Source organism: Ictidomys tridecemlineatus, chromosome 1 (assembly GCF_052094955.1).
Source record: "Ictidomys tridecemlineatus isolate mIctTri1 chromosome 1, mIctTri1.hap1, whole genome shotgun sequence".
In the NCBI taxonomy this organism is placed as follows: Eukaryota; Metazoa; Chordata; class Mammalia; order Rodentia; family Sciuridae; genus Ictidomys; species Ictidomys tridecemlineatus.
In genome coordinates, this window is record NC_135477.1 from 258,577,225 (window position 1) to 258,587,731 (window position 10,507).

Consider the following 10,507-nt stretch of genomic DNA (forward strand, 5'->3'; position numbering starts at 1 on the left):
GCAGGAGGACCAGGTGCTGACCCTAACCTAGCATCTCCAGGTGGAAGGGAGAGGTTCTACCACCCGCAAGAAGGTGGTAGAAGTCATTGCTGTGCCAATGACTTCCTGGTTGGCATTGCTGGAAACATACAGCTTTTTAAACTCAGGGCCTAATAAATGTAAAGGATTCATTAGTATTGTAAGAAGTGCCTGGGATCTGCCGTGAGTAGGAGCAGTGATGGAAACATTAGTCAAAGGTCTCATTTCCATTTCCTATGCTCAGTTGGAAATGGGAAGAATAAAGTATAATGTACCCTAAATTTCTAGACAGAGAATGCTGACTCCTTGAATTGCTAAATGGCTTCCTAGCAGATGTGCACCACCTCTGCGTGTGAGTGAGGCAGATGATGGCACGTGGGCATTCTTCTGTGACTCAGCAGCCACCTCAACCCTGCTTGCTGATGTCGCTCTCAGTGCTACCATCCCCTTCAGTCTGTGGGTTGATATGAATCAACTGGGAGCATTGTGCAGCGTAGAGTGTCAGCGGAATAAAAGGAAAGCTATGGGTTTACAAAGAGCACGGGCTGGATGGGTGGAGCGCAGACGTGAATGCATGCTGAGCCGTGCCTTGTCACACTCATGTCACATCTGGGGAGGTCACAAGGCCTTTGAGGAGCATCCACAGGAGAGCATGTGCTTTGGTGATTCCCCAGGAGGAAGGCATAGGCTGTGGTCACCTAGGAGGAAGGCCTCTGGTGAGTGCAATTTGCAGACATTTGTCCAACATGGTTTGTTGGAGATGCTCCAAAGCCAATGCCTCACAAAGAACCTACCCGAGGAAATTACCTGTAAACAACATCTCATGAAGAGATACCATGTCCAGTGGCTGAGTTATTCTGAGACTTCAGACTTCAGAATATTCCCCAGGATAACTGAGAAGTTGGACACACTCCCTCCTGAGTTTTTGAAAAATCACCAATCTGCCTACTCTGCTATTTATGTTTCTCCCATCTCTCTCCCCAGGCACCAGGAACCTGATTCTTAAGAAATGGATGACCCTACAGGCTCATAATGAGCAAGCTCATAAAGAAGGAATTTTTAGCAGGATAAGTGGCTTCTTGAATAAAAGATTTCTTTATTACTTCATGAATCACAGTTAAAAGCAAATGTCATGGGACTGAGGAATTATCTGAAGTTAAAAAAAAAAAAAGAACAAGAAATTGAAAAAAAAAATCCTTGGAAACTTCTCAGAATGTCGGTTTGTTGCTGCAGTTTGTCAGACATAAACTCTAAAAGTCTTTCTGAAACGTTCACTGTATCTTAGGAAATCAGAAACCCAAATGTCCCTAATATGTCTCTGATGTTACCAAGCCAGTTTCCTTTTGGTAGAATAGTGACTCCTAGGAACAGGGACAAACCGAGAATTCATCCTTATCCAATTACGAGGGGCACAGGGGGCGGGGCAGCAGGCGCTCTGGGAGCTGGGGCTGGGTGACTGATGGCCCTGGGCGGCCCCACCAAAGCTTCCACCTGGACCCTCAGGCCTCTGGAGTTAGCAATGCCCGGCAGGAGGCCGCCAGGAGCAGAAGGCTTGGAGCTTTAAAGCCGTGAGATGCTGTGGGCAGGCATGGGCGCGCTTGCAGGACGCGGCCTTGGGCGGTGGGCGGTGGGCGGTGGGGACCGCAGCTGTGGCGCGGGCGGAATCCCTGCGAAGTCCGAGCGGGTAGGACGGCGGTCCCGCGCTCAGCACGCTAATTAGCGGTTCTCATTAGGAACGGTCCGCGCGCTGACCGGGGTCCATGGAGCGTGCCCACCGCACGGCGCTGATTGGCACGAGCAGAAGCCAGTCCTGACGGTAAATGGCTGGCAGACGCCTCCGCCGGGGCGGACGCGCAGGGCCAGGACCGCAGCCAAACCGCCGCGCGCTCCCTCTGCTGGTGGAACAGGCGCCCGCGCGGGGCGTCCAGGGCCGGCTCCAGGCTGAGCCAGGCGCAGAGCACAAGCCAGAGCTGCTGGGAGCTGCGCCCGGTGTGATACCCTTGATGCGGGCAGAGAGGAAAGGGAAACCCCTGTAGTCCCCAGACCTGAGAGTGGGTAGCTTGGCATTTGGAAGGCACCCGGGAGGCCTGCTGAGCCCCATGCCCCTCACTGCCTAGGAGCAAGAAGCCACTGTCAAGCTGTGTCAGCAGTCCACAGGGCCAGGCCTTGGGTAACAATGATAACCCTGCTCTGTGGTTTCCATTGTCTGAGCTACTTTCTACCCGTGTTTTTAACCTTCTGCCATTCTTCTCAGGCCCAGAGCTAAGGAGTTGGTCGTCTATGGACTGAGACCTCTGAAACCTTGAGCCAAAATAAGCTTTTCTTCCTCTATGTTCTTGTCAGGTTTTGGTTTTCCTCCCCTATGTTTTTGTCAGGTCTCTTGGTTTTTTGGTCTCAGTAATGATAAAACCAACTACAACAGAGATGAAGCCATCCACGCCTTCATAAGTGCATGCTTTGGGTCAGTTTCCAAGAGAATGTGCCAGATTTGGGTGGATTCACCTGTGTTCCGTGGGCCAGTCTTGCCTGTGTACTGGCAAAATATCATTTCCTAAAACAATTGACACTGTTCTATAGAACGGAGGATCTCTTGGGATGCAAGGCAGTGTAGGGGCACCCATCCTGATCCTTAGAATAAATGTTGGGAAGAAGGTGAGTGCTCACAGCCCGTCCTCCACCCTCTCCTCCCAGGGGTGTCTAATCCAGCAGCTTTCCCAGAGACTACAGCACCTGACATGGCCTGGAATCCATGAGCAATTGGCTGGAAGAGAGGCTTCCTGTGCAGCTGTGCCACCCAGCTCTGGCTCCTGCCACAGGACCAGGGATGGCACCACCTTGTGGCATGTGCGGCTGCCCCATCTGTGCCTTTGGTCCAGCACTTAGTCTGTGTGGAGGACATCTTGATGAGTGATGTGAGTGCATCTTGGTCATTGCCCACTGTCTTGGCTGACACTTGGTCCTTGTGCAGGTGGCTCAGGAGAGATCCCGCTTGGGTAAGGTTTCCTGAGTAGCCATTTGCCAAAGCAGAGCGAGATGTAGCAGAACGTAAGTCAAGGGTGTGTTGTCTTTGATGGGCAGTCCCTAATAGGTGGTGGAATGCACATGTCTGCTTGCACCATGAACCTGACTGAGCACCAGCATCATAGTAAGTTTTGGGCATCTGTGCAGGGGATGCTCTGGAGTTCGTGCCACACCCAGGCCATTCAGCAACTTGGCCTGCACCCTTCCAAACCGGTTTTGAAAAGTTATTTTTGAAATGGATCTTGGGAACCCTGAATAATTTGGTTCATAGTCTTGGGCCAATTGCTCTGTGGCGTGTAATGAGCATTGGCACTCTCTGGCCACTGCTACCTGTCTTTGTAACTCAAACATTGGAAATATGGCATACAATTCAATTACCACTAGCCTCAGTGTCTTGCAGGCTTCTTTGCAGGTAGGTGTTGTGGAGAATGTCCTGGCTGAGGGCACCTCACTAAGACATGCCTAGGCCTCTGGCTGACCTTGTCTCCCTGCCCCACTCACCACCATCGTCACACACAGGCATTGGCCAGTTGTCCCCCTCCGTGCCACAACACAGCTGCCAACTAGTGTGTGCTCAAGGGCATAACTGTGGCAGGGACTTTGCTGGTGTTGCTTTGGGCCAGATCCAGGGTGAGGTGGTCCTGCTCTTAGGACTGGTGTCCCTCGACAACACGTGGGGCAGCTTCCATGGGACTACGCTAAGACCAGAGGTTACATCCAGGGGGAGCTTCTTCCCCTCTGTGGGGACCAAAGTGCAGAATTCATTCAATCTCTTGAATGAGATGGCTTCTACATAATTCAATATACTTCAATATTTAAATCATTATAAACACTTACAATGATCCAAAATTATATTCATCCTGAGCTGTGAGTGGGCAGAATGTAGAGTACAGTAATGAAATCACTGTTGACGCTGTATAGACATATTCAAAATTTATTCCCATTTTTGGAACAGTAAATTGAACCTGCAATTCTCTTCTAGAAGCTACCTTCCTTAAAAAGAGAATCACTGAGGAGAAGGATAGTAGACTCCATGATGGTCCAATCTTGGCCATTAAAAACCCTGCATTGTTAGAAGCTGTAGATAGTCACTGCCCTCACCCCAATTTAAGACCATTTCCTCACATCCTTTGCTCAGTGGGGTCCCACTGTACCAAGCTATCTTCCCTATGGGGACCTCTACATCCGTCAGGTTACACAACCAAATTGCAGGACCACAGCCAGCCCAGGTAAAATTGCCAAATAGGCTCCTCCCTGAGTCTCTTTGTCCTATTTGGGTGCACAGAGTAGGCTTGGGGTGCTTCTGGGAAGCTCCTGGGAAGCAAACCACCGTCACTAAGCTGAGAATTCCCATAACATCAGGTTGCAGGGTCACCGTGTGAACATGTAAAGTGGCTCCATCAGATGCAATGTCATGTTGTCTGCAGGAAGTGTCAGGCCTCTGCCTCCACATGGTAGGGGGACCCTCTACTACTTGGGGTCTCTAACCCCCTTGTCTGCATGTGGAGCTATAGGGCCATCCTGCTGACAGCCCCAGACACTAGGTTTCCTCTGCCAAGGATGCAAAAATCCTGTCTGTTCTCCTATCATTTTTCAAAACCTTTCTGATAGTTTCAGGCATTGAGCAAAAGAAATGTGATGGCAGAGTAAAAAACTTCTGCCTCCAAAATGCTTGTTTCCTAGCAGAGACCGGTTTCCCTTCTGCAGCAACGTAGCATGGCTCTGCACATGGTCTCTGCTTCCTGGGAAGCCAGTGCTGCTCAGCCGACGGGTCTCACGTGGTGCAGTGGGAACTGTGACACTCTTGCCCACATGTCACCTCCCCTTCTGCCCGTTACTCATGGGAAGAGCACACTGTGGCTCCATATGCATGCAGAGAGACCTGGCCAGATGGTGGCATGAGGCTGTGTGCACCGAGAGCAGAAAGGAACCACAGATGTCGTCTACTTCACCACATAAGGAACCGTGAGCTGAGGCCAGAGAGGTGGAGAGCCCATCTAAAGTGTCAGAGCCAGAGGCAAAAGCCAGGTTTTCTGAAGGAGAGGCCGGAGTTGTTATGTGGTTGATGGGGTAGGTACGTAGGCAGACAGGTAGATGATGGTTTAGAGATGAGGTTTCCCCCAAAAGTTCATCTGGGACAATGCAAGAATGTTCAGAGGTCAAATGATTGTATTATAAGACCTATCACCTAATCAATGAATTAATCCACTGATTTGGACTAACTAGTTGGTAGCTTTGGGCAGGGAGGGTGGGATTAGGGAAGCAGGTCACTGGGGCGTGTCTTTGAGGTTTCTGTTTTGTCCCTGATGAGAAGAGCTTCTTCTCTCTCTGCTCCCCTGCTCCCGACCTGAGCTGCCTTCCTCCTCCACACCCCTCTGCCCTGGCCCCCTCCCTGACCACAGGCGCAGAGCTACTGTCTGGGCACTGAGGCTTCTGAAAACATGAGCCAAATAAACTTCCCGCCTCTAAGTAGTTCTTGTCAGGTGTTTTGGTCACAGTGACACAAAGCTGACGACACAATAGATGAGATAATCACATAATGATGGTGGTAGTCACGTCACAAAACCAAATGCAGGGGCAGGAAGCTGCAGGGAAGAAGGGCGGTGCTGGGAGAGACGGGGGTCATCTAGGAGGAGGAGAGCACAGAAGCAGTGGTGGCCACGGCCTGGGCTCGTCTTCTCCTAACACCGACTTCCGAAACACAGTCATGGGATGTGCTAGCGCTCTTTCCCCCGTGGGGGGCTGCACCTGGACTGGGGGCCGGGACTCTCCTGGGGACTCTCCCAGAGGCTATGCACCTTCACAGTTGTCCAGCAGGTTCCAGAGCCGAGCTGAAGTCTAACGGATTGGTCACTCGGGATGTTCCTGGAGCTCCTGCATCATGGGGGCAGAAGATATCACAGTAGAGAGCGCTCATGAGGAAGCAGTGACTTCAGGTCCTCTCTAGATCTCCAGGTGAGAATCACTCAGTAATTGAAAGACAGGGCAGAACAGAATGGGGAGTGTCACCGTCGCTTGACAGAATTTTTCTTCTGAAAGCTCAGTGCACACACAGGAAGAAGTTCTCTTGCTGTCACCTGCCACCCACCAAGAGCCACTTCCCAATCTGGAGAGCGTAGGATGGCGGGTGCCACAGGTGAACAAAGTCCTCCACCAGGACCTCCAGATGAGAAGCAGGATCCTGGCCCCAGAACCATCCTCTGCAAGTCCTGAAGCATCCAGTACCACCTCGGGGTTGTGTGAAAGACCAATGAGGAAAGGAAGAAATGGAGTGGAAAAGAGAAGAGGGGCCTGGGACATAAGACACAAGTGCCCACCACGTCCCATTCTGAGCCAGAGAGCCGGGGGATGGGCATTTGAAGAGTTGAGTCCAACTCTGTGTGACAAGTTCGTGGAACTATGTCACGGCGTGAACCAAATGCGACTACGCTCATGAAGGTCAGGATGGTCCAACGGCACCCACCTCACAGGGTTCAGCCTGAGGTCCAGAGGTCAGCCTGAGGTCCCCTGGCCTCTGCGGTCACAACTGAATAAATTTGAAAGGTTTTCCAGGTGTTTCAGGTGGGATGGGGGAGAAAGTGTTTCCAAGGAAGAGGGGAAATGAGCACAGGTTGAGGTAAGGAGATCTCCTGCTCAGGCAGGACCCCAGGGGTCTACTGCAAGGAGAGAGCTGTGACAGGTCCTAAGACGAGAGAGGTGACCAGCACTGCTCTGGAGGCTGCATCAAAGTTGGATTTGTCACCGGTGGGCAACAGACCCTCACCAAATTGTCCAAATACAAAAGTGAGTTGGATCTCAAATGGCCCCCAGAAGCTTGTGTGGTGAAGACTTGGTTCTCCAGCTGATGGGACTACTGGGGGGTGGTGGAACCTTTAGAAGGTGGGGTCCAGTTGGAGAAAGTAGGTCATCAGGGGCATGCCTGGGAGACATAAGGAGACCCCCACCCCGCCCTCTCTCTGCATCCTGGCTGCCATGAGCCAAGCAGCTTTGCTCCACCAGGACCCCCTCTCCACCAAAATGTTCTGCTTTCCCTCAGTTCCAGAAACAACAGATCCCAGTGACCATGGACTGGAACCTCTGAAACTGTGAGCCAAATAAATCTTTCTTCCTTTATGTTGTTTTTCTCAGGCATTTTGTCACAGCAAGGGAAAGCTGACCAATGCATTGAATCATTGTGGCTTCCAGAAAAGTAAAAATTTTCTCTTCCTCACTTTAAACATGATTTCTACCAAGGAACAGTGTTTTGCATAACCACTTGTTGCCACATAAATCATCATAGGTAGAATTGCATGAGTACAAACAAGAAAAGAAAAAGTCATGTTATTACCCCCATTAAGATGACAATTTTTATGGATTTAATGCATCAGTTAAAAGTAAACTTTAAGAAAGGCCATTTTGAAATAAAAAGGTAAAAGGCTAAGGAGAATAAACTGATCACCAAGCTGTGTGTTCAGATTGTGTTGGAATAGGTGCTTGAATAGGGGTGGGGCATGAGGAGAAGGTGGTGGGGTGCAAAGGCAGTGCCCACAGAGCCAGCAGACTTAGGGACACACATGCACAGTGTGCCCTTCTGTTTGCTCCCCTATGGAAAGAACTTAGACTTCTGCAACTGCAAGTCACCGCACACTCAGAGACTCACTGACTGGTTTATTCAGTCGTATTAAAGCCCACACTGAGTCTGGGCCTGGGAAGAGAGTTGGGAACTGATTGCCAAAGAGACTCACGGACCGTCCTCCACAGGCTCCCAATACAGTTGAAATTTCCAAAACCAAGTAGGTGAATGACCAATAATGGCAAATACAGGGATCCTCGGGAGTTCACTGGGACTTTCTTTATGTGGCTGAATGAAAGGTATCTAAAGACCCCAAGAAAAAGGGGACATGCAGAGAAAAGAGTCATGTTGACATGGAGGTAGATCATTACAGAAAAATATGGCAGAATTTTTAAAAAATGTGGAGAGAGAGAGAGAGAGAGAGAGAGAGAGAGAGAGAGAGAGAGAGAGAGAGAAGCAGATGACTCAGAGATCTAGATCTGCCCAAGCCACAGATGTAGTGAAACATTAATGACGTCAGTACACCAGGAAGGCAGTTATCCCGAGACAAATTCATTCTCTTTGGAGCAGGTGCTCTGACCACAGGGTGCCCAGCAGTCTTCATCACAAGCATATTGCCCCTGGTCACTGCTGGGAAGATGAAGACCCCCAGGGAGATCCCAGCTAATGGCACACCAGCACATCCACCTGAAATGCCGCAGCGGGAGCCTGCACCCGTGTGTGCTCTCGGTCTTCATGTTGCTGTGACAGATGATTAGCAAAGAAGTGCTGAGGGACTGTCCCCACTGCTCATTATGAATTCATACAAACCCACGATGATTTAACATCTGTCAGCAAGGAGCTCAAGCCACCCAGAGCCAGCCTTCTCTGCCATCTATATGTTTGGCTTTGTTTTACAGAGGAAACTCAGGGGTAAACTAAATGAGAATGTGCCTTACACAGAGAGACACAATTAATTTAGGATTCTAGTTTTTGAAATCCGTATCCTATTAGTCAGTGTGGGGTTTGCGATGCTCTTTTTTCTAATGTACACATCTGCAACCAGGCTTGGTCCTGTACCAAAGTCAACAGAGTAAATAAAGGATTTTCTTATTGAGTAAGAAAAGCCTAGACTCAGATGCATAGCTATTTAGAAAAGAAACTTGCAGTGTTTAGATGTCAAAGGTGTTTTACAAAGTGAAATATAGGGAGGGGATTAGAGAAGGAAGAGATTGAAAATATAAAAGCTCTCCTGTGTCTATGAGAGGAAAGGGTGAACTTGGATGTTTCAATGATGTCTATTAACTAGCAGATCCCTGAGATCCCTTGTTGGTTAAACATGCCAACTAAATGAAAAGCCTTAATAATAACAGACCAGATGATTGAGAAAGTTAACCTCACAGAAAACAACTAGGAAATCTGGAATCTCTTTTTTGCTTGAGGCCATTGATGAAGTAAGATAAGTTGAAGAAGGAGGCGAGAGAGATGCGCTCCGCGTCTCTTCCTTTCCTCTCTCCAGGTGCATCTCTTGGAGATTAAGAGCTTAACTAGCGCTCTGCGCATCCTTGTGTGTCAGGAGAACAGAAGCTGACGTCCCAGGCCTGATCTGCAGGAGGCAGGATCATTGGTAAGTCCTCCATATACCAAAGCGGGCACCTGAAGAGCTGGGCCTTGGGTAACGGACAGCCTGAAAATGGTCAGCTTTACACAAACGGAAACTCAGGTGTGAATAACCACAGTTTCTAGAATTGAATTTTTTGAATCTCAGATAACTGATGCCCCCAGGCACCTGCCAGAGCAGTTGTAAATAATCCTTGAAAGATGACATTTTCTTAGTGATCAAATTATTTCTGGATTATTTACTATCAATTTCCAACACTCAATCATAAGCAACCATGCAGATAAGGAGAAAATAACACATTTTAAAAAGTGACAGACAATAGAAACAGACCCAGGGGATTGAGATAATAGAGTTGTCTGACTCAGAATTTAGAGTAAACACACTTAACATGTTTAGCAGTGTAAAGACAAGACTGAACACTTTGGGTGGAAAAAAATAATAAAAGTATAAAACAGAACCAAGTGGCATATCTGAGTCTGAAAAACAAATATTGAAAAGAAAAATATGAGTTGGATTTAATATCAGATGAGATACAGAGTAAAAATCTAAATGTGAAGATGAGAGAAGGAAGATCCAGAACAAGCAAATAAATACACACTTTTACAAAGGGAATGAGAAATGAATGTTTTTAAGCAACTAGAGGGAAAAGGAGCAGTTCATTATCAGTGGAGACAGAGGAGGAGGAGCACCTTGGGGTGGACTTACTGAAGGTCCAGTTAAAGGAAACTCGTCCAGAACCAAACCTCCAGCAAAAACATCATCATGGATGAAGGCGAGTATTGAAGGTGGTGCCCACGGGTGACCCCCGGGCTGAAAATCCACCATCCCAGGTGGTAACACAGAAGCAGGTACAGAATTGGTAGGAAGATGGCAAATACATAGTAAATTCATATGAATATTTTATGAGTAGAGCAGTCATAATAATTTACTGTGAGGTTTAAAATATTACAAACTTTAAATACAAATAAAAAAAACATACAAATTAAGAAAGTTAAATAAGATAAAGGATACCAAGTCTTAAAAATAAAATAAGTTTTTGAAATTTAAGAAGGCGTAGTGTAATCTCTATGGTGAACATTAAAATAATAATAAAAGAGTTTCAATATCTCAGGGAGGGAAAATGAAATAAAGTAAGTTCAATAAATCCAGAAGAAGAAAAGAAGAGGGTGGGAGAGAGAGAGAAACTACAGGCAGAACAGACAATGCAAAGGGTCAATGAATTTAAAAACCAGCTGATGATAAATCACATTAAGTACCAGCACACTAACGTATCCACCAAAATAAACAAAGCAAAGCTCCTCATTCTGGAAAACAAG

General features: G+C 48.0%; 1 long non-coding RNA gene across 1 annotated transcript; it reads left to right on the forward strand.

Moving 5' to 3' along the window:
• The first annotated feature begins 5,274 nt into the window (after window positions 1-5,274).
• LOC120885803 (uncharacterized) lies at window positions 5,275-7,152 on the forward strand. The gene is made up of 2 exons (XR_005728529.2): window positions 5,275-5,994; window positions 6,084-7,152. It is a non-coding gene; the product is annotated as an uncharacterized LOC120885803 (long non-coding RNA).
• The last annotated feature ends 3,355 nt before the right edge of the window (window positions 7,153-10,507 follow it).